We start from the raw sequence: 21,845 nt of genomic DNA, 5'->3' as shown, positions 1-21,845 counted from the left end.
CACTGATTCTAACATTTTAATTTAATACTATAATGTCACAAAAGAATAAAAATCTTCTTTTATAGTAGCTTTGTTGAAAAATAAAAAGCCAACTTCACTGTAGCTGATCTGAATTTTTCACATTGCACAATGTTGATTAAATACTACAAACTGCAGTAAATAATACTTTCCATTTCTCGAATTATATTAAAAATTTTCTTTTTGGAAGTATATCGAACAATTGCAAAAATATAGCATTTTTATCCTCTTTATTCTCTCTTCTCCAAGCACAACAGAGACACAGAAGAAAGATAGTTTGGTAATGAAAAATTATTTTCTCTAAGTAAACATCAAGATTATTCAACTCAATAGATTCATTTTCTTGGCTAAAATTAACTATGATAATAACCTTGAAAAATAGCATACAAACTTTTTTTTCTATGAGCTCTATTAAACTGGGAAAGTACAAAGATATCCTCATCCATCATTTCTGATTTCAAAGGCTGGTTTAAAGAAAGGAAAAATTGAGAAAGGAACTTTGTTTATTATTACTTTAGAAATAGTATAGATCAATCTTTAAAACAAAAACTATTCTATACGACTTTGAGACATAAATTTCTTAAAAGTTTGGTCAAGAAATTCTTTTTCAGAAATACCTACTTCCAAATACCTACTTGGTGAATACATATATTCCTTCGTAAACCATTGTAAACTTCAATGAATTTCCCTCCCATAATGTCACAGAAAAGCTTAGTATACTTGTCAAATTGGGTTTGGAAGATGGACTTCAGATCCCATCACCACTACCATTATATTATCATATCATATAGTTGAACAGTGCTTTCTAGTTTTAAAATTTCTGTACCTAGAATGAATGTATCCTCTGTTTGTCAAGAGAGTCCTGCATATTATCTCAGTATATTTATCAGTATGTCCCTCCTTCAGTCTCAAAGTGTCCTGGTTTACATGATTAAAAAAATATAACCATCCTAATTTTAACCCACGTTAGGTTATATGGCCATTCTATGATCACTCTTTTGTAACAGATAAGAAAACGGAAGAAAAGGTGACTCCCTCTCAAGTTACTGAACTTAAACTAGGTCTTTTGGCTCCTTTTTCAGGACTTTACCTAGTCCTCAATGCTTCAGGGTGAAATCAGGCAGGTATGCTTCTCCGCTGACACCTTATAGCATATTCAAAATACATTTATTTTTTTATGGATTATGGATTAGATAATGCCTCACGATTCTAATTTATTCTGATTAGTTGGTGTTTGTGGTGTGTGTGTGTGTGATTGGTCACATTCTTAAGGGCCAAAGGGAATCTGCTAACAGCCCACACTACCCACACTTCTGATGGGGACCACACCTGAAATAATTCTACATGACCTCCTAATTCCACGGTATTTCAGAACAGACCCTAGAACTGCTAGGAAGCTGCTCCAACCCCTGAGCTCCTAAGGGCCTGATTTCTGGATGTAGCCAATAGGAACTATATTAATCTTGTCTGTACTTCCAGTTGATGACATATACTGTCACACTGGAAAGTTTCAAGTACAGAGCAAGGTCACAGAGTAGTTTCTCTGTGTGCACAATTTATCCACTGAAAGCTTTGTAAGCACAGGATCTTGCCCCCCTCTGAAGAGGAAAAAGCAGATTTCTGTCTTAGAAATTTGAGTGTTTACTAACATGGTTTAAACAATTTCAGGATAAAGGCAAATGTTAAGCAATAATTCAATTATTTTGAATTTGCCTAAGAGGACATATTTTTAGAAATGTGCTAAATTTTAGCATTGATGTGATTTCATAATTAAGAATAATTTCGAAAGTAATGCCACAGCTTAAAAGAAGAAAGAGAACAAAAATAATTTATAATGAAACAAGTAGATGCATTTAAAAAGAAGAAAGCATTTAATTACATCTTAGTATATTTGCAGTGATTCATGATGGCTATTTACATCAAATGATTTTTTAAATATTAAATATTAAATCCATTTAAATGCAATAAGTTGTATGGAGAATTTTCATCTTTATTTCAGAGTCATGCTACTTTAAAATTCGTCATTAGAGTTAATAAGAAATTATATTGGAACTACTCTGTCCATTTAAATGAAGCATAAATCAATTATTGAAGCAAGGAATTTTTTCATCATTGTAATGATTATCGGAATAAATTTAGTTCTTCAATGCTGCCTAATGATATCTCCAATAACAAAAAAAATTACATAGACTTAATTTTACTAGGCACTATTTAAATGTGCTTATAATGTCTTTTTTTCCAGACAAAAATATTTTTGAAAATTCTCATGCAGCATCGGAATGCTCTAAATGCCAGATTCAGTTATCCTCAATACCCTGGAAACCAAAATTAGATTCAGAATCAATATACTGTACTATCCATTTAACATCTAGTACACCAAACACTAACAACATTTATGAAAGAGTAACAGACTCAAAAAGCTTCAGCTATTAAAAGCAATCAATATAGCAAAGCAGTATTATAGAAAGGGGAATTTTGTGTGTCCATGACTTCCTCAGATGGGGCCCACAGAAGCTAGTTTGCTTTTAGAAGAACATCCCTTGAAATTTCTTTTGGAATTTACACGACAGTCTCTTTAGTCAGGCAGGAGACAGCAACACTTGCCTGTGGCACCCTGCATTTTGAACTTCTCACTTTTTGTGGAGAAGAAAATAGGGAAAAATCTAAAATCATTGTTTGGTAGCCTTGATGACTGCATCCTGGTATGAGTTAATAGAATATAATTTGTTGTTGTTGTTATTATTGTTATAAAGTGCATACTGTGTGCCAGGAATTTGGGGAGTACTTCAAACACATCATTTCTTTCAGTCCTCATAATACTCGTCCTCATTTTCCTAATAAGGAAGTAGATAACAAATTACGCTGCTGGGAGGTGGCCAAGTTGGACCTCTACCAAGTCTAGCTAATGACATAGGTGGTCCCCCTAATTGTATACAGGTGTGCTTTAGTGTGATCTGCAGCATGCCCAGGGACTAAAGACTCTTTGAATCAACCAGAAAATAAATGAAGTGATGATATTTGTCATTACTCCCACCACAGACACGCACACACACATAGACACTAGATTAATTCATAGAAATGTGACCCTAAAAAGTTTTGAATATTGATCCATACATATAGATTTTAAAATACAGGCCAAAAAAATGATGGTTTGTCAAATATCTTCACATGGTCTGTGATCTCTAGTCCAGGAAATGCCAGATAATACAAATGTTCTTGGTAGAGCTGGCCATCAGAAGGTCACATGGTCACTTCAGTGGCTAATCCATTGCACTTCATGTATATCTGTATTCCCTCCCCCTGAGATTGAAGTAATCCCAGGATGAGCACTGCGTGTTGTATGAAAACCAATTTGACAATAAATTATATTTAAAAAAAATGAAGTAATCCCAAACAATGTTGTCTTGATAGTTTGAGGTAGTTAATCACTTCTGAAGCAAGTTACTGAGAGTAGCTCATATGCTAATGTTTGAAAATGATAGAGAGAGATGGATGGGTGAGTGGATGGATGGATGGATGGATGGATGAATGGATGGATGGATGAATGGATGTTCAGATAGATTAGAAAGAGAAAGAAAGAAAGAAAGAAAGAAAGAAAGAAAGAAAGAAAGAAGATGATAGAAGCTTGCAAATAGCAGATGTAAAACCAATGAATTACTGAAGTAGTGATTAGTAAAAATTAATCATTTACACACCAAAATGATGGTTTGCAAAACAGAGCACTCAAACCAAAATATGCAATGATATTCAGGAGTATATTGTTATGGTAGGGAAAAGGTAGGATAAAATAGGCAGAGAGGGAAAGGTTAGGACCTGAGGTCTCTGGGTGGGGAAAAACACATATTTTGGAACAATGCTGGGAGTGTTGACTACAGCAAACCCCCTTGGGGGTAAGATTCCTCTTAAGAATGTAACAGATACCACCTACTCCCTCTCAGGAGCCCCTCAGGAATTTGACAATTAAAATACTTAACTAAAAAAAGTAAACCATAAAATTTATGTCATACGAGGGACAGTATGACCAGTCTGACTTCTCACACAGTGGAGTCAAGCCAATCAGGTATGATGACCTAGCACCTAGAGTTATCCAACCAGTAAGTGTAGAACCTAAGAAGGAACAAGGGGGAAGGAAAGGCGTGCTGGCCAGAACCTTATAAAACAAGGACACTTGCCTATAGTCGTGGGTATTCACTTTCGAATGGCCCCTCTTTGTAAAGAGAGCTTTCATACTATTCTTACTTTCTAACCTTATACTCTAATAAACTTTGCCTGCTGCTCATTTTAATTTGTGTCCACCTCTTCATTCTTCCAAGTAACGAGAAAAAGAACCCTGGATATTAGGGTAAAAAAATCCTACAACATTGTCACAAAGCCACTTGTATGGCAAGGAAGCAATGACTGTTTATTCTTTACAGTGATTGGTTATTATATCAGAGTTTCCTTAAATGATAGGGAATTTATCAGTGGTTATCTCATATCAACCTTGGAAAAAAGTTTAAGTTTTGTGTATGGTTTTCAGAGGCATAAGCAAGAAATGACACAGGTCAAGCTGGCCTTGAAAAATAAGCTAGATTAAGCTTTGTATGATTAAACCGGTTTTGTCTATTCAGGGAATATTCAAGCCTGCTCTCCATTTGTTCTGAATTTAACGATAGATGATGATTGATTGATTGATTGATTGATTGATAGATGATAGATAATAGAGTTTAATTTCCCACTTAAAAATACAACCTTAGGGCACCTGGGTGGCTCAGTCAGTTAAGCATCCGACTTTGGCTCTGGTCATGATCTCATAGTTCAAGAGTTTGAGCCCCGCCATCAGGCTCCATGCTGACAGTGCAGAGCCTGCTTGGGATTCTCTCTCTCTCCCACCCCCCTGCACACACTCTCTCTCTTGCTCTCTCTGTCTCTCAAAAATAAATAAACTTTAAAAAGAAATGTTTAAAAAATATAACTTTCATTCAGATAATGCTTTCTTGAACATGAGAAAACAGTGGTAGAGTTTCACCTAACCTTTGGGGAATTTGCTTATTGGGAGTGCGTCACTAATATTAATGTTGTCTTATGTGTGTTTTCTGCATCAGGAGAAAGGTTTACCACAGCTGCTCGAGGAAGATGGACCCAGAATAAGAAATTTTCTACTTGGATTTGGGGAACCAGTAAATTCATTCAGGTATGATCAAGAACAAACCAATCAAAATAAGAGATGAAGGTAGGAATATTATATGTATATTTATTCAATATATGATTCATTATGTTATATTGTCTAGAAATGTCATGATTTAGATTTAAATTTACTCCTTTATTGACCTCCACCTGCAAAGACTAAGGAAATCCAATTTAAGAATACATGATAATCTAGGGGCGCCTGGGTGGCGCAGTCGGTTAAGCGTCCGACTTCAACCAGGTCACGATCTCGCGGTCCGTGAGTTCGAGCCCCGCGTCGGGCTCTGGGCTGATGGCTCAGAGCCTGGAGCCTGTTTCTGATTCTGTGTCTCCCTCTCTCTCTGCCCCTCCCCCGTTCATGCTCTGTCTCTCTCTGTCCCAAAAATAAATAAACGTTGAAAAAAAATTAAAAAAAAAAAAAAAAAAAAGAATACATGATAATCTATATGAATATATTTATAGTGACAGAAATAAATCTGGATAACCTCAAAGATATTATATAATATAGGATTCAGTTAATATTTTTTCCTTATTTTGCTAACAACTGGTACCTGATCACACATTCACTAACAAAATTCTATAGAGATGTGCTTATATATAGTAACACTTAGTGATTATTTTCTAGATGCATCACACTTTACTCAGCTGTCAATGTGTTGCATGAAAAAAATGAAATTTAAAAAGAAACTAAGAGAACACAAAAATACCGATGTAAACATTTGTTGCCATACTCATTTTTCCATTTTGAATCTGGCAAAGCAAGTCAATCCTAGTACCCTGAGACAGGAAATCAGACATCTGGACACTGCGACAAGCGTCAGGTCTGAATCGAACCAAGCCTGGCTCAGCCACTCATTAGCTGGGTGGCCTTTAGCAATTCTCTTGATTTTTCTGGGTCTCTATCATCTGTGCAACAAAGGGGTTTAACGAATATACTTGTAGTTCTAAAATTATCAATAAGGACTTTACATTTTAAATTGAATATTGAAAAACTATTTAGGAAGTATTTGAATGATTATTTCTAAAACTTTGTTTGATAGTTTCCTTCTCTTCCATTTTTTCACCTGAGACCAAATTCTTTACTCTTGATAAAGACTACAGAAAGTACTATATTAAATAATATGGTTGTATTTTACAACACAGTAATTTGGCAAAAAAAAGCCATCATCACCATGAGCATTGCACAGAGAAAAAAACTGAGGCTTAGTGCTCCTGGCATTCCTGGAATTAAGAAGTTTTGTAGATATAGTCTGAGAATTAAGATTTTACTGCCTTCTCCACTTGAGCCCTGTAAAAACATGCTTTCTTTTAATTGGTTATTCATGTCTGTCTTCCTTACTAGATCATGAACACTGGAAGGCTCATTTTTGTTTCACCCAGCATTTATATCAACGCCTGAGGCATCATAATTATTGTGAATAAAGTTTGTGATACTTGGATATTGTTTGTGATATTCAAAAAAATCAGTAGTCCCCTGTGGTCTGCAGACCTCTCATGTCTTAAGTTCAGTGCTACTCAGCAGTTGTTCACTTATGACTTTGGATGGGCAGTAGGGTGACCAGTAGGGAAAATGGTGGATGAGGAGGCTCAAAATTGTAAAGTGTTGTGCTTTTATAATCTTTCATAGTGATTAATTTCTTTCCCTAATTCACTGAGTTGGCAAATGTGTTAGATGCCATTAAGCCAAACTTCTACCAATACAAGAGTCCCTTCTCTTGTTTTCCTGACAATTTCTTTTCAGCAAAGAGAATATTATATCTCCAGTGGCAACAGATTGTTAAAGTTCCTTCAGGGTTTTTTTTAAGCAGTTTCTCCTTACAGTAAGCTTACTTGCTGTCCTAGTTCTACTGTCTACACTTTGTTTTTTCTGTGTGCCATTGGCTGCATGAAGTGGATAATGAACGTTGATTGGTTCCTATCCCATGCTTTGAGAACCCTAATAGTTTTGGGTGGAATATTAGGAATGGTGGGAGACAGGAGAGTAATTACGAATTCATAAACATATATATCAGCAACCTTAAAAGGCATATTTTAAAAATTCATTATGATATAGTAGAAGAACTATGGCTACTGATTTTAGAAGTCCTTCAATTAGAATTGCCTTCCCCTCCCAAATATAAGGAAAGTCAGCTGGATGTGGATTCAGAATTTTGATTCTGTTGCTTACTGACTGGGTAATTGTTTGGCAACTTAACCAATCTGAACTTAACAAACTAATATATATTGAAAATGTACAGTGTATTCTCTGGCACAGTATAGATTTCCTTCCTTACCAATTGAAGGACTGTCAACTTTTAACATCTTCCCAGAAACCTTTCCAAACTTATAACATCAGTAGTTCACCTTTAGGAAACTAAAACCAACTAAAGCCATCTAAAACAAATATCTAAATCTTTCATACAGATGTTTAAAGTGCTGTTTGTATCAACCACGCACAGGTGGCTAAGAGTATTTGTTATCTACAGATCACATCATAACACAAATGGAAACGTAACCATTGTTTTCTTCAATCAGGCCTTGTATTTTGCTTCTAACACTTCTAGACGTGTTTCTCTTCTGTGAATATTGCCCACTGTTTATCTAAACTTTGCTTCAGATTTTGTATCTTTCCATACTTTGATAACCCTGGTAAAAACCACATTTGTGAAGTATGCTACTTACCAGTTAGTCATACTTGTATGTATTTGGTCTCTAAATTTAGTCTCTAAATTTAGTCTCTTAAATTCTCAAATGCTTTCCTAGTTTTTGTCCATATTATCAAAGCTAGTTATACTTATAGATCATCTCTACTATGAACACTAACCAAAAGATTTGTCTGGTAAGATTCACTCTGATAAAAATAATAAATTGTAATACGTAATAACATGAAAATACGCTTTGAAAAAGCTTAAAGTATGACAGGCTGGGAAGCTTTCACACTTGTGGCTCAATTACCTGGCATCGTGGGGACAGGACATTATGGCACACTTAACGTTTCAGTTATCAGAAGATGAAACAATGTACATGGACACATCACCTTACAACTTGGGGACACTGCTGATAAGAATAGGATTTGTGTATCAGGAAATTTCACCATAAACCATTGGATTCTAGTTGATTTCTTGGTTATGATAATCAAGAAACATAGTACTTTACCAACAGTGAAACCCATACTTCAGCATCTATATATTTTGAGAGAGATCTCACAAGAATGTAGTAAACATAGAGCTAGACATATAATAGTCACAGATATGTGCTGCTTCCCTTTTCTACTCTTCCTCCTACTCATGGTCGTGATTGTAATTATTATTCAACCTCGCCTATGCCTGTAATCCCCATTCTCTTGGCTAGGAACCCAGTCCACATAGCACCTACACCCATGCCTGATAATAATTGTGTCCAGCAAAGAGCATGTGTATTGCTTGTTCCCGTGGAGTATTTGTCCTTGGCTATAAACAGAAGAAGCCTCAAAGACTAAGCTGTCAAAAGACCATCCAGGTGTGTAGTGAAAAAAAGAATAAGAATTCCCTTTAGTGATATCCACAGACAAGTAGAAGGGAATATAAAGGATACACACGAAAGAAATACACTGTACTTGGAAGCATGTGATTTTTTGCATGTCTGCCATTCCTATTACCATCTTGTATGGTAGTTTTAAATAACTATAATTTTTATAAAAGCATTCTTGGAGACATCCTCATGGGAAATACTTTTTGTTTTTCAGAGTCAAATAGGAGTCATTTTTTTTCTTCCAAGGAACTCAACCATTCATTGTCTTGGTAATACCCAGATATATGATAAATGTCTTTGGGCCCATTGCACAGGTGGACAAAGTAAAGTGTGAAAACTATGTTAGGCTCAGGGATGAGGCTAGTTATTGAAATTCACTTTCATAATTCCCTAGTTTATGAAATAAGTCTTTGGGCCAAGACTTCTTTGATGTGGCATATATCGTATCGCACTGTTTTGACAGGAAAGGAAACATATCTAAATTAAATCACTGCCCCAGTCAAATCCAGTAGAAATGCTTTGTCAGCAGTGACAAAGTTTTGTATTTGATTTTTTACAGCATCACAGAATTTTGAGCTAAAAGGGACCACTGAGATAATGTATCCATCTTTTCATTTTCTAAATGAGGAAAACCGTTCCTAAAGATGTGATACAAATTACCCAAAGCGATACAGTTAATCCATGTCAGGGCTGGGACAAGTGCCAAGTGTCCTTACTCCAAGGTCACTGTTTGTCCCCCTACCTTTTTGTCCTATATATTCCTAAGGAATTCTTAGAATTAAAAGTAAATTGAGATCCTGAAAGATCCCAATAGATCCTTTTATCCAGTAATCAATCTCCTTGTTATCTCCTCAATGGAACACTCTTTTTCATACTCTGTTTCTATATTTGCTTTTGCCTGGAAATGTCCTCCCTTCCTTTTGCTTCTGGAAAAGCCCCTTCATTCTCCTAAGACTCACCTAAAATACTACTTTTGGTGTGACCCCTTCCCCAGGTCCACCAGTCATCTTGTTTTCTCACTGTGGTCTCTTGTAACTTCTTGCAGTGTATTAAGTGACTGGTTTGTGAGCCTGTTTCCCCCATTAGACCATGAGCTTAGATAATAAGGACCACGTCCAAGTGAGTTAAAACTTTTTAGGTTGTCAATAAAGGAATCTATTTGAAATAACATCAGCAAAGAGACTTTTGTTTTGTTTTGTTTTGTTTTAAGTGCCTGGGCATAGCTCCCACTATATAAGGAATGGATGCAGCCCATTTTCAGGAATGGGTTGAGTGCAGGACTGGAACATCACAAGGAACCAAGAGGCCCCTTTTTTTTTTTTTTTCAATGTTTATTTATTTTTTTTGGGACAGAGAGAGACAGAGCATGAACGGGGGAGGGGCACAGAGAGAGGGAGACACAGAATCGGAAACAGGCTCCAGGCTCTGAGCCATCAGCCCAGAGACCGACGCGGGGCTCAAACTCACGGACCGCGAGATCGTGACCTGGCTGAAGCCGGACGCTTAACTGACTGCGCCACCCAGGAGCCCCAGGTCCTGTTTTTTTTTTTTTTTTTTTTACCTCTTGTTTCTGCTTCTCTGTGCATCTGCTTCATTCTTTGCTGATACCACAGACTAACTCTATTTCCCGGTTCACAGAATTAGAAATGGACATTACTGGTAACTCTCCAGTTAACATCACCTCCACTCAAGAATAAGCCACATCGGTTTAGAATTTCCTTGTCTCAAATACAGTTCCCAGGAAAGACAGATGCCCACTCCTCTACCAATCAACTGTGACCAGGGGACAGACCTGTCATATCAACATGGTGCTCTGACTATAAGGGCATGGCAGAGAAAGAAGTCTCCAGAAAGGGGAACTGAGCAAACTGAGCAGACAGAACTGGAATTCTACTACAATATCTTGTTCATTGTTTGGTCTTCCTTTAAGCAACACACATCTTAGCCAACACACAGATAAACTTAGTTCTTGGAACTGTGAGAGACAAAATATTTTGAATGAATCAATTTAAAGTATTTTATAGAAACCTATAATTCTATACATAAGTAAATTGAGAGCCAGAGAGAATAAGTGACTCCTTCAATGACACATGAATGGTTAGTGATCAAAAGAGAATCTAGATTTCTGGAATATTAGCCTTAGGCTCTTATTTAAACATTTATTAATTATTTATGTTGTACCAGTTAATTTGCCAAGTGCCTTACTAACATTATCTCAATTAATCTTCACAAAAATAGTATGGTGATTATTATTTTTTTTAAACTTTATTTATTTTTTGAGAGAGAGCCTGAGCTTGAGTGGGGGAGGGGCAGAGAGAGAGGGGACAGAGGATCTGAAGGGAGCTCTGTGCTGTCAGCAGCGAGCCCAACATGGGGCTCGAACCCAAAAACCATAAGATCATGAGCTGAGCCCAAGTCAGACACTCACCCAATTGAGCCACCCAGGCACCCCTGCTAAGTACTATTATTATGCAAGAAGGAATCTATGGCTTAGAGAAATCAAGTAACTTCAGTGGATCAAAGCCAGGAGTGAAAGCCAGGTCTGCCTTACTAGAAATCTCCAAACCAGCATTGCCCATTAAATAAAATGTGAACTACATATATTACTTTCAATTTTCTAGTAGCCACACTTTAAAAGTGCAAAAAAGAAACAGGTGAATATTTAATTCTCCTGATACCTGTTATTTACTTCAGTATATCTAAAATATTATTTCAACACTCATTCATTATTAAAAATTATATCACATCCATTCTTTGAACTAAGTCATTGCTTATAGCACATCTCATTTTATTTATATATTTTTGAATATTTATTTTTGAGAGACAGAGCACGATGGGGGATGGGCAGAGAGAGAGGGAAACACAGAATCTGAAGCAGGCTCCAGACTCTGAGCTGTCAGCACAGAGCCCGTCACAGGGCTCCATCGCACAAACCATGAGTTCATGACCTCAGCTGAAGTCATACGCTTAACCAACTGAGCCACCCGGCTGTCCCAGCACATTTCATTTTAAACTTGCTACATTTCAACTGCTCAGTAGTAGCACAGCTGGCTAGTAGTTACCATATCGGACAGTGGAGTTTTAAATGATTATGCTTAGGTACCCTTCAGAACTAACTAAACTTACATGAATTATGATGTGGCATAAGGACAAAGTGTCAATCAATCAGCCTTTATTACATCTAGTCCTCCCCTGATATCATATCAATACTACAATTCCTGGTCCAAGGCAGATTACACTGACTTGGAATCTCTTGCCTCTGCCTCCACATGAGCTACCCGATGAGCTACAGTAGTGTTACTCTGGCCACAGTAGAAAGCCACCTGACAAAAGCTGACCTGGGGCTCACACAGTTCTCCACTCTCATAGCAGAGGGACCCATCCTAAGAAAAGCTACTGTGAAATCTGGGCTTCCCTTAGTGCCACAACAAAAGAAACCAGTTGTCTCAGTTATGCAAGAAATTAAAGAACACAGCCAGTTCAACATCCTTTATTTTTGGTTCTGCTCTCAAAGTGCCCCTTTCACTAGATAACAAGCAATAGATGTGTTTTGACTCATATGGTTTTCTAAGTTGGGGTGTTGACCATTAGCAGGAATTCTTAACCCATTTGGATGAAGGAGGAGGGGTTTAGCATTAAGCATATGCTGAGCACCCATCTCTGCCTCATTTTTCCAGCTGTGGGAGGCAATTAACATCACCAGCTGACAATGCTTGTCCTCTTTTCAACTCCATTTTCAGCAACACAGAAAAGCAACTCTACATAATGAGAAGGAAACAGGAAGATTGTTGGGAAGCCCTCTAATATATGAGAATACATAAGGTGAAACGTGAGGAAGGATAATTATGTGAGCCACATCTCTAAGTGATGGAAAATAACCGGTTTATAACCTCCATGAGCTCATAGTTCTGCAGTATCTTATTACTGTTGATTTCCAAATAACGTATACATGTAAATCTGCATATTTTATTGATGAGAAAGTCTAAAGAGATTGGTAACTATTCTAGAATTTAAACATTTAAGTACCGCATCTTCTATTGATCTACCTTTTAAAGGGTTTTTATAGATCCCTTCTTCTCCAGATGCCTTACACTATTGAAGCGTTCAGAACAACCCACACTTAAATATGTTAATAAGAAATAAGATGTGTTAAAATGAATGCATTTATATCACACCCATTTCTAATATCCATAATCTATTTTCTTGTATGTAGAATAGCCCTCACTTGCAAATTCAACGTATTAATCGTAAAGACATTTGTTTTTCCATTTTGTTAAGTATTTGTCGCATGCTTTTGTCATTGACCACATTACAGAACAAATGAGAAGAATATAAACCAATAGACTCTTTTTGAGGAAATATAATTTAAATTTAAATTCTTCTTGGAGAGACAAGACAAACAAGATGAATTACTGCATGATTCCAGTAATTGCCAGACTATGTAGGAAAGAAGCAAACAGGAAGAACTATGCTAGAGGATTGAATAAAGGGGGCTAGTAAGTCTGAGATGGCTACCTGGGAGGGCTCTAAGCCCCAGAAAAATAGGATTCAATTTAAAACAACATTTTAAAAATACATTTGGGGGTTAAAAGGAAAACCACTGGGTGATGTAAGAGAAGACTGGTTACAAGAGAAGAATGTAGGTTACAAAATAAGGAACTGAAGTTTAGGTGATAAAAACAGAGAAGCAGAGAGGAATAAGAACCTGGAAGACCACTCAAGATAGGTGGGCCATAGTAAGCCTTCAATAAATACTTATTATTATTACAATAAATGTGAGAAATGGTGAGGACAATTCACAGGAAATCAATGAATAATATCAACACAGTGGTTGGAATGACTTGAGGATTATTTTAGCTGTAATGTAATAAAAATTGACTAGAGTCTTGGAAACCAGGAAGGATGGAGAAGTGGAAGTGAAAGGATCCATTTGAGGAAAAGCGAAAAGGAATGGGCCAAAATAGAACAACGTTTTGGAGCAACAACTTCTAACTATGAAAAGTTACGACAGGATTGCTGGTAATGTAATAAAAACAAAACAAAACAATAACAACAACAACAACAAAAACTTAGTTTCTAATGTTGCTAATGTTGCTGTACTAAACAACTTGTGTAATATCTTTGAGTTTTTAAAAAGACAGAATGATATAATCCCCAAATGACATTCTCATTACTGTTGCATTTATGCACATGCAAATCTCATGCCATATTATCAATGTTTTCCTTTTCTTCTATCTTCTTAGAATTCTCTTTCTCCGGAGCCCATGGCCTATTCAGTATATGTTGCACTTTTCAAAGGAATAAACTCTCTGACTAGACATGATTACTGGACATTTTGTACCAAACACACAACTGTATAAATTTCATCTTTAAAGGCAAGGAACTAACTCAAAATTCCTTCTGTGTTTAATGGTAGGAATTTATGAGACCTGAGTATGCCTTTACCTATCAAAGCTGTTTGTATACTGAATCTACTTTTTAATGATGTTCCATTATTTTTGATGTCTTTGCCTTGTTTTCTGCTCCAGTTGCAAACTTCCCCCAAGTCTAGTGGCTTACAACAAAAACCAATCATTTATTGAACTCATTCATCTACACGTTGGGCAGGGTACTGTGGGAAGGCTTGTATTTCTCCAGATCAGCTGAGGTGGCTACAGATCAGCTGAGGTGGCTCACCTGAGGGTTTTAGGCATCTGCTTCTGAGTTGGCTCACTCACCTGCCTGGCAAGTTGACATTAGCTGTCAGCTGGAAGCTCAGCCAGAGCTGAGGAAGTGAAGTAGTTCCTCTCCACGTGGAACTATCCATGCGGGCTTCTCCACGAGTTGCTTGTACTTCATTGCAGCATGGGGACTTGTTTCCAAGGATGGGCATTCCACAAGAACCAGGCAGAAACGATCACTTTTAACAAGCTAAGTGTGGACGCCACAGAGCACACTTCTGCCATAGCCAGCAGTCGGTCTAGATTCCAGAGGGTGACTGTAGAGCCCACCTCTCAATGGGAGGGATTGTGAGTGTCACATCCTAAGAAGAGTTGTGAGGAGTGGGAGAAACAGTTTTGGCCATTTGGGGAAAATACAGATTCAAAATCTGTACAAACTCCAAGTGACCAAAACAAGCTTCTGTTTCACTGCTTTCCCTTGTATTGTTACCCAAATTGCATTGCTCTGGAAGCCAAAATTCCTCCCTAGGACTGTTGTCCTAGGAAAGGGTTAGGGCGCAGAAAGCACTACCACCTAGATGTACCAGAGATACCAGTTATCTCTGGAATCTAAAGCCGTGCACTTTCAGGAGAGCACTTAGTATCTCTATTACAAATTAAAGTACTTCTCACTGATTTGATATTAATGACCTAGCAAATCACAGCTCCCATTGCTCCCTCTACACAATTTCTGGAGTAAATCTAGAGAAAAGCAAGGAACACATAACTTGGAAAACCAGATTAAAGTTAGCACACACCACCAGGGAACAGACAGCATGGTTTCTATTGAACATCATTTGTGAGAGTTGCCTTAAAGGATTGTGTATTCCAAAGGACAGATTGAGGAAAACACTTGATCTTGGTAGAGTCCTGATTCAGATCTAAGAGGCCACGTGCATGGTGGCAGAAACGAGGGCTCTCACACAGATAGATTTAGATTATAATTCAGCTCTGCCACTTAACTGTGTGATCTTGAGTAAATCACTTAATCCCTTTGAGCCTCAGTTCCCTTGTCTGTTAAGCAGGAATAATACCTATCTCACAGGGTTGTGGTAAGGACTGAATGAGATAACGTAAGAAAGCCCTTATATCTGGTATATGGCAAGCCCTAAATAAATGAACTCTCTTCCTCTTTGCTGCTGATTCATTATGCTTCAGAGCACCTAATTTTTCTGAATTTTAATTATCCCATTTTATAGTGAAGGAATTCAGATGAATTTGACCTCTGTGCCTCAAACCAGCAAATGGATGGCAATGCCAAGAACAATGTAAATATATTACAATCTGAAAGATATTAAGTGCTCTTCAGATGCAAAGGAAGCGTAAGTACAGGGAAATCCCAGCATCGTATTTTCAAAAAAAAAAAAAAAAAATCCAATCCCCTCTGCAATTGCAGGCAAGTATTAAAAGGAAGATATTGTATTTGTATAAAAGGAATCTCAAAAGAGCACATGGAGAATCTTTACCAGGAAACATGGTTACATGTGGACTTTTCAGTATATAAAATAATTTTGTATATGTATGTATACTATATCTACAACTTACTTGAGAAGAATGCTGATGAATATGGCAATTTTGGAGTAATTTTAGAAAATGCTATGTTTGCTTAAAAGCCTAGAGAGAACTTAATTAGACTCAAAGGTGAAATCACCAAGAAAATACCCACTAAGTTTTTTAAGTGTACTATTTTTGCTCTGGCTTTCTATGCCTGGTCTTTTTCTGTATCATTGCTGCAATCCCCATTTATGCAAAAACCAGCAGATAGAGAAAGGCTGGCTTCACACTTGCTTCCTGCCCGGAGCCCAATGGAGGAAGAGTGGTAAGTTTGTAATGTTGGCCAAAACAGCCTGGAGTCACTTGCTGGACTGAATTTAAAACCCTGGCAAATAACAGAAGCTAATTTCAGCTTTAGATGACAGTTCACTGAAACCAAACTCTCTTTGACCAGAATGCCAACTCAAGACACATCCCTATTCTTTGAATGTTCTAGAGAAAAATTCCTCAATATCATTTGAGTGCCCACTATTACCATCTTTTATTCCACCATCATGATACCCTGCTAAATCCTTCTCAACATAGGCCAGCTTTCTGTGGCTTTAACGACTACAGATTTGTGGTTTATGAGTATTCTAGAACATTCCAATCTTATTTTAGTCGTTTTCCATTTGAGTCATTTTAAATTGGCAGCTGGCCCAAGGAGCCATTATCTGCATCATCAGAGTCAGTTAGTATTCTATTAACAATAATTAAGTCCGGGCAAAGAGAAAAGAGAAGTCAACCTAAAGTGAAAGGGACCCAGTTTCCTCATCTATAAAATGTATTTCTGAGGCATTTGGGTGGCTCAGTAGGTTAAGCATCTTTAACTCTTGATTTCAGCTCATGTCATGATTTCATGGTTTGTGCCCTGTGTCAGGCTCTGCGCTGACAGCAAGGAACCTGCTTGAGATTCTCTCTCTCCCTTCTCTCTCTCTGTTTCTCTCTCTGCCCCTTCCCCATTTGCACACATTTGTTCTTTCTCTCTTTCAAATAAACATTTGAAATGTTTCAAATAAACATTTTTTAAAAATGCATTTCTGTTTCACAGGCTTGCTATAATGATTAAATGAGAAAATAGTTTTGAAAGTATTTTATAAGTTCTACAAAGGCTAGGTGGTAGGAAGAAGAACAGACTCATTATACTGAGAAACTCTGAGAAGTCAATATAGAGTCCTGGGAGAGGAACACTCAAAGCAAGCCCTCACAGGAAAATATTCAGTCCAAAGTTAGAGTCTGAGAAGCAGCCTGGGGAAGCAGACACACAGAAATGTAGGTCCCTGCTCAGGACAAATGAGGCTATCTCGGGTCTGGAACCCAGGAGTTGCAGGCCAATACAGAAGCACTGACCACAGGCACGGTGGTGGAAGCAGACAGGTGTGAAAGTTTGAGCTCACCATCCAGCACAGACAACCTGGGGAACCATAACTGCATGCTTACTGCCTTTGTGTCTTTCAGATCCAGCCTGCCAGTTTTCCTCAGGAAAAAAAAAAAAATACCTAACATTCTGTGTGAGGATGAAGTTTGACAGGCAAAGTCAGGCTAAAGAGAGAAGTTTAATTTATTAATGCTTCTTCTAAACTCTTGTCCCCATATATGTCCATCTCCACTGTTTTCAACTTCTCTTCCATGATCCAGCTTTCTGCAGGGCACGTAGCAACCCACCCCTAAGGTTCTCTGGGAAGTAATGCTCTTCAAATTCCTCATTACACCCACCTCAAGTGAATATCTTAATGTTTGTTGGCATTTATAGTTCTTCATCTCAATCAAAACGTACCCATATTATGTTTCTTTCCCTTGAACATCTGGTCTCTGGCCAGCTGACCATTCTGTCTTGGGATGTGACAATAATCACCAATAATGGCTAACATATTATTTCTCCAAATAACGGTTTTGCTGCAGGGAGTTTTTAATGCCATAAGCCAAAAATTGAGGACCTCATAGTATTGCTAGTGGAAGTAAAACTGGCCATGTTTCCAGGCATCCTTCAGATCACCCTCCAAAGTGGGTACTGCCACTGCTTATTCACAAGGTATCAAGAAGGAAGAGAGAGGTAGGTGGGCCAGTTCAGTAGGAGGCACTTCATGGTGATGGTAATGAGGGCAGGTTGTTAGACATTCATTTGAAAACCAACGTATCTGCTTTGGGAGAAAATAATATATAATTCACCAGTTTTTATGATTTTTCCTGAACAGTGCAGTTAATGGTCTGAGGTTGTGCATACAATTAACATAATTTATTTGACAAATATTTATTGAGCATTTACCATATGCTGGGCACTGTGCCAGTTCTGGAATATACAGTGAACGAGAAGATACAAAACCAAGCACCCAAATAAGTAATTTGAAGTTGCAATTGTTGTTCTAAAGGAAGATACAGCATAGTCAGAAAAATACCAAGGAATTGAGATTGGCATTGGAGTTAGAAAGAAACTCTTTGAGGAAGCATCCTGGAGGATTGGTAGGAATTGGATGCAAAGAGGGAGACAAGAACTTTTCAGGTGCTGAGATGTGAAAAAAGCTTGATTATTTGTCTAGGAACTGATAGACAAGGAGGGCAGCTATAACCCAAAGAGCCAGAGAAAAGTAGAGTGAAAGAAACTGGGGGGCTAGCAGTGGGCACAGCCTGCAACTTCCTGTATGTCTTGTGGGGATTTCAGAATCTATCCTAAGTACCTGTAAAAAGCCATGAGCAGTGGGGGATGGGCAGGGGACATTTAATAAGTAAAATGGCATGGTATTTAAATTTCAAGAAATCATTCTGGTTCTTGTGGAGGTGGAATTACAGCAGGGGCAGGGGAGAACAGATATGCAGGCAAGAGAAAGCTTGGACTAGAATGGCAGCAACAAGAAAAGAGGCCAGATTCAAGATATATTTTATAAAGAGATTTCGGAAGACTTCATGATGGATTGATTGGGGTGGGTGTTCTGTGGGCCAGAGGGGGTGTCAGGAATTGCTCTGACATTTCTGGCATAAGTACCTACATAACTGGAGGTGCCATTAATGGAGATGAGTAGATTTTCACAAATTGATGGGATTTCAACAAGCGTAAAACACAGATAGTGTGGACACAGGCTTCACCTTGTAATATTCAATGAAAGTGGCAATGCCAATTGCCATCATCATTTGAGTGTGTCTATGCATCTGTGTATGACAGTAACTGTGTTTGTGCTTTGTGGAGAGGAGAAGGGGGGGTGCTTAAAAAGAAAAACTGCAAACAAGTAGGTACCTAAAATAATGAAAAAATGATCACTGACTGGTATAGATGCTGCTGGGGAGTCTTTCTGATGCAAATACATACCTAAGTTAGCTCTGCTTTCACCTCAGGAACAAAAAAGAAAAAAAGAAAGAAAGAAAAGAAAAGAAAAGCAAGGTTTAGAAAAGAAACACTGCCACCACAAGCTACAGATTCCATTGTTTCTAGGGAAAAATTCATTTACATCAAATATCTGAAGCTGTCAGTGCACACAAAGACTTTGAAAGCATTTGTTTGGAGCTAATACTGTACTTTCTATTTATATTCTAATACCTCGTCCACCCCCTTATGATTCTTTGTGAACTTGCTCAAGTTTTGGCTCTACTATACTTTTATTTTTTTCCCCTGAGACACACTTGTAATCTTTACAGACTTGTTCCAAGAGCAAAGAAATGGATCATTAAAGAAAGAATGAAATGTCATTTGATGGTGTGCCTGCTGCTTTCTTTGTGGAGAATCTGTTCCCATAGCCATGTAAAAGTGGAGAAGCTGCATGCCATGGATGCTAAGGACTAGATTAGTTGTGGTCAAGGACAGAAAACACATGTGCTACCTGCCCCTTTCCAAGAAGTTGAATTCTGGAGCTGAATGAAACCTGATATTTCTAATTGTTTTTAGTGAAAACAGTGTTTTTGTGATGTTTCTCAGGGGTGGTAAACAGCCTCTGAAAAGGAAATCAAATGCACACACAGAGACCCAAAAGCTCTCATAAAATAAATAATAATAACAAAGCTTTAGTAAAGTTAGGGCTAACAAAACTCAGTCTGAAATAATGAGACATTGTCTGACAGGGTCATTGGCCACTTGAAGTACTGATGATAATGGTCTGGCAGATAGTTTATGAAATCTTCAGGGAACTTTCAAACCTTATGGGAAAAGAATGTATATCAAAGATAGAAATGCTTGTTATGATGAGCACGGGTGTCATATGGAAGTGATGAATCGCTAAATTCTACACCTGATACCAGTGTTCTACTGTATGTTAACTAACTGGAAGTTAAATAGAAATGTGAAACTAAAAAATAAATAAATAGAAATAAATAAAAAGTGTCAGGATTAGTAAGAAAGAAGGGGATATAAGAAACTATACACATATCTACACATTTCTGGAAAGAGAGAAAAGTGAACTAGAAACTAAAGATTGGTTCTGTTGAAGGACTGGGTAAAAAAGTGGCAGAAGAAAGGTGGAGTAGGAATGAGTAGAAATGAAGAGGGTCTGACACCTTGCTGAGACTACCACTTTGTATAGCTCTGACTTTAAGAACCATAGTATTAGTTCACATTCCAAAGAGATAATTAGTTAAAATTTATCAGGATATAGGGAACCCAAAGTGGAATGCAAGCGATAGCAAATAAACTGTATAACTGTTTTTCAAATGAATAACATAACCACACTGAAAAGGAAGAAAAGAACTAACCTACATAACTAAGGAAGTAGTGTCTTGTTGAATAGTCTAAGACTAAAGACCAAAAGAACTGTATACAAACACTGTACTCACATTACTAGATATGTTTCTTACAGGGATACATATTTCTGAAAGTGCCTCATGTGTATGCTAAAAATAAACAAATAGGTAAGTATTATATAAATAATGAGAGTCAGGTTTCTCATAGGTAGAGAAAAAGTTACAGATAAGGAAAGAAGAAAACTAGAATGAACCCTGTGATTTTGGATTTAAGACAGAGATATAAGTATGAACTCATGTTTTTGCTCTATGTACCCAAAAAGATATAGAAATAAATATAGATGTGTATCCAAGCTTGTATATACATATATAGTATATATGTATATGTTTATCTATATATCTATATATCTATATATCTATATCTATATCTATATCTATATCTATATCTATATCTATATCTATATCTATATCTATATCTATAATCTATTCCCTAGCTCTGTCCCTTGAGAGGTCCTAGAAGCAATGATACTCATGGCCAACAAGCACACCTAACACCCAGATAGATCTTGGTTTCTAAACACCATTCTTCGAAAAAGGGAACACAGTCTCCTAGGAGAAGTACACTGAACAGAGAAGTACAACATTATCCTGGAATGGCTTTGGTGATAGAAAATAAAGAAATACTTGAAAGTGGATGTCCTAATGTCCAAAGCTGGAACAATTTGAGCAAAAAAAAAAAAAAAAAAAAAGTAATCGTACTGGAGTATGAATATAGAATAGATAGAATAAAATAAACACCTATGAGTCTATACTGATATAATTAAATAATTGTGTAAATAAATAAGGAGAAGAGACAACTCATCTGTGAAGAAGAATCCTAATTAATGCATGTGAATGGAATGAGGAAATGCAAAAACCATCATTAAGCAGGCAAGACCCATCAATGAATGCTATCAGTAGACATAAATTTGAGGAGAAACAGTACATATGAATAGTCTCAAAGTACCTGTACCAAGATATTTGTTAGCCACAGCAAGAAAAATTGTAACTTTGTAGTAGAGAAACCTGGCAAATACCACCTAACCAAGTGATCAAGATTACATTATCAGTAATAAGACATATTGACATTAAATACCCTGATATGATGCATTGATAAGAGCACTACATCATTGTGGCTGGTTTTCTTGACAAAAATACATAGCCTCAATCTAGTTATGAAACAAACCCAAATTGAGAAACATTTTACCAAAGAATTGTCTAGTACTCTTAAAAGGTCTC

At 37.2% G+C, this 21,845-nt stretch overlaps 1 protein-coding gene across 1 annotated transcript in view; it reads left to right on the top strand.

Moving 5' to 3' along the window:
• Positions 1–5,373, top strand: part of LOC147580166 (uncharacterized) — a 546,857-nt gene extending 541,484 nt beyond the window's left edge. The window contains exon 4 of the transcript XR_015252569.1: positions 5,103–5,373. The gene's annotated coding sequence lies outside the window, so the exon portion shown is untranslated. The remainder of the gene's footprint in view (positions 1–5,102) is intronic.
• The last annotated feature ends 16,472 nt before the right edge of the window (positions 5,374–21,845 follow it).

Source organism: Puma concolor, chromosome B3 (genome assembly GCF_028749965.1).
Source record: "Puma concolor isolate L17-30 chromosome B3, mPumCon1.1.hap2, whole genome shotgun sequence".
Taxonomy (NCBI): Eukaryota; Metazoa; Chordata; class Mammalia; order Carnivora; family Felidae; genus Puma; species Puma concolor.
Note: the sequence above shows the minus strand (reverse complement) of the source record. Positions and strands in the feature narration are given on the sequence as shown.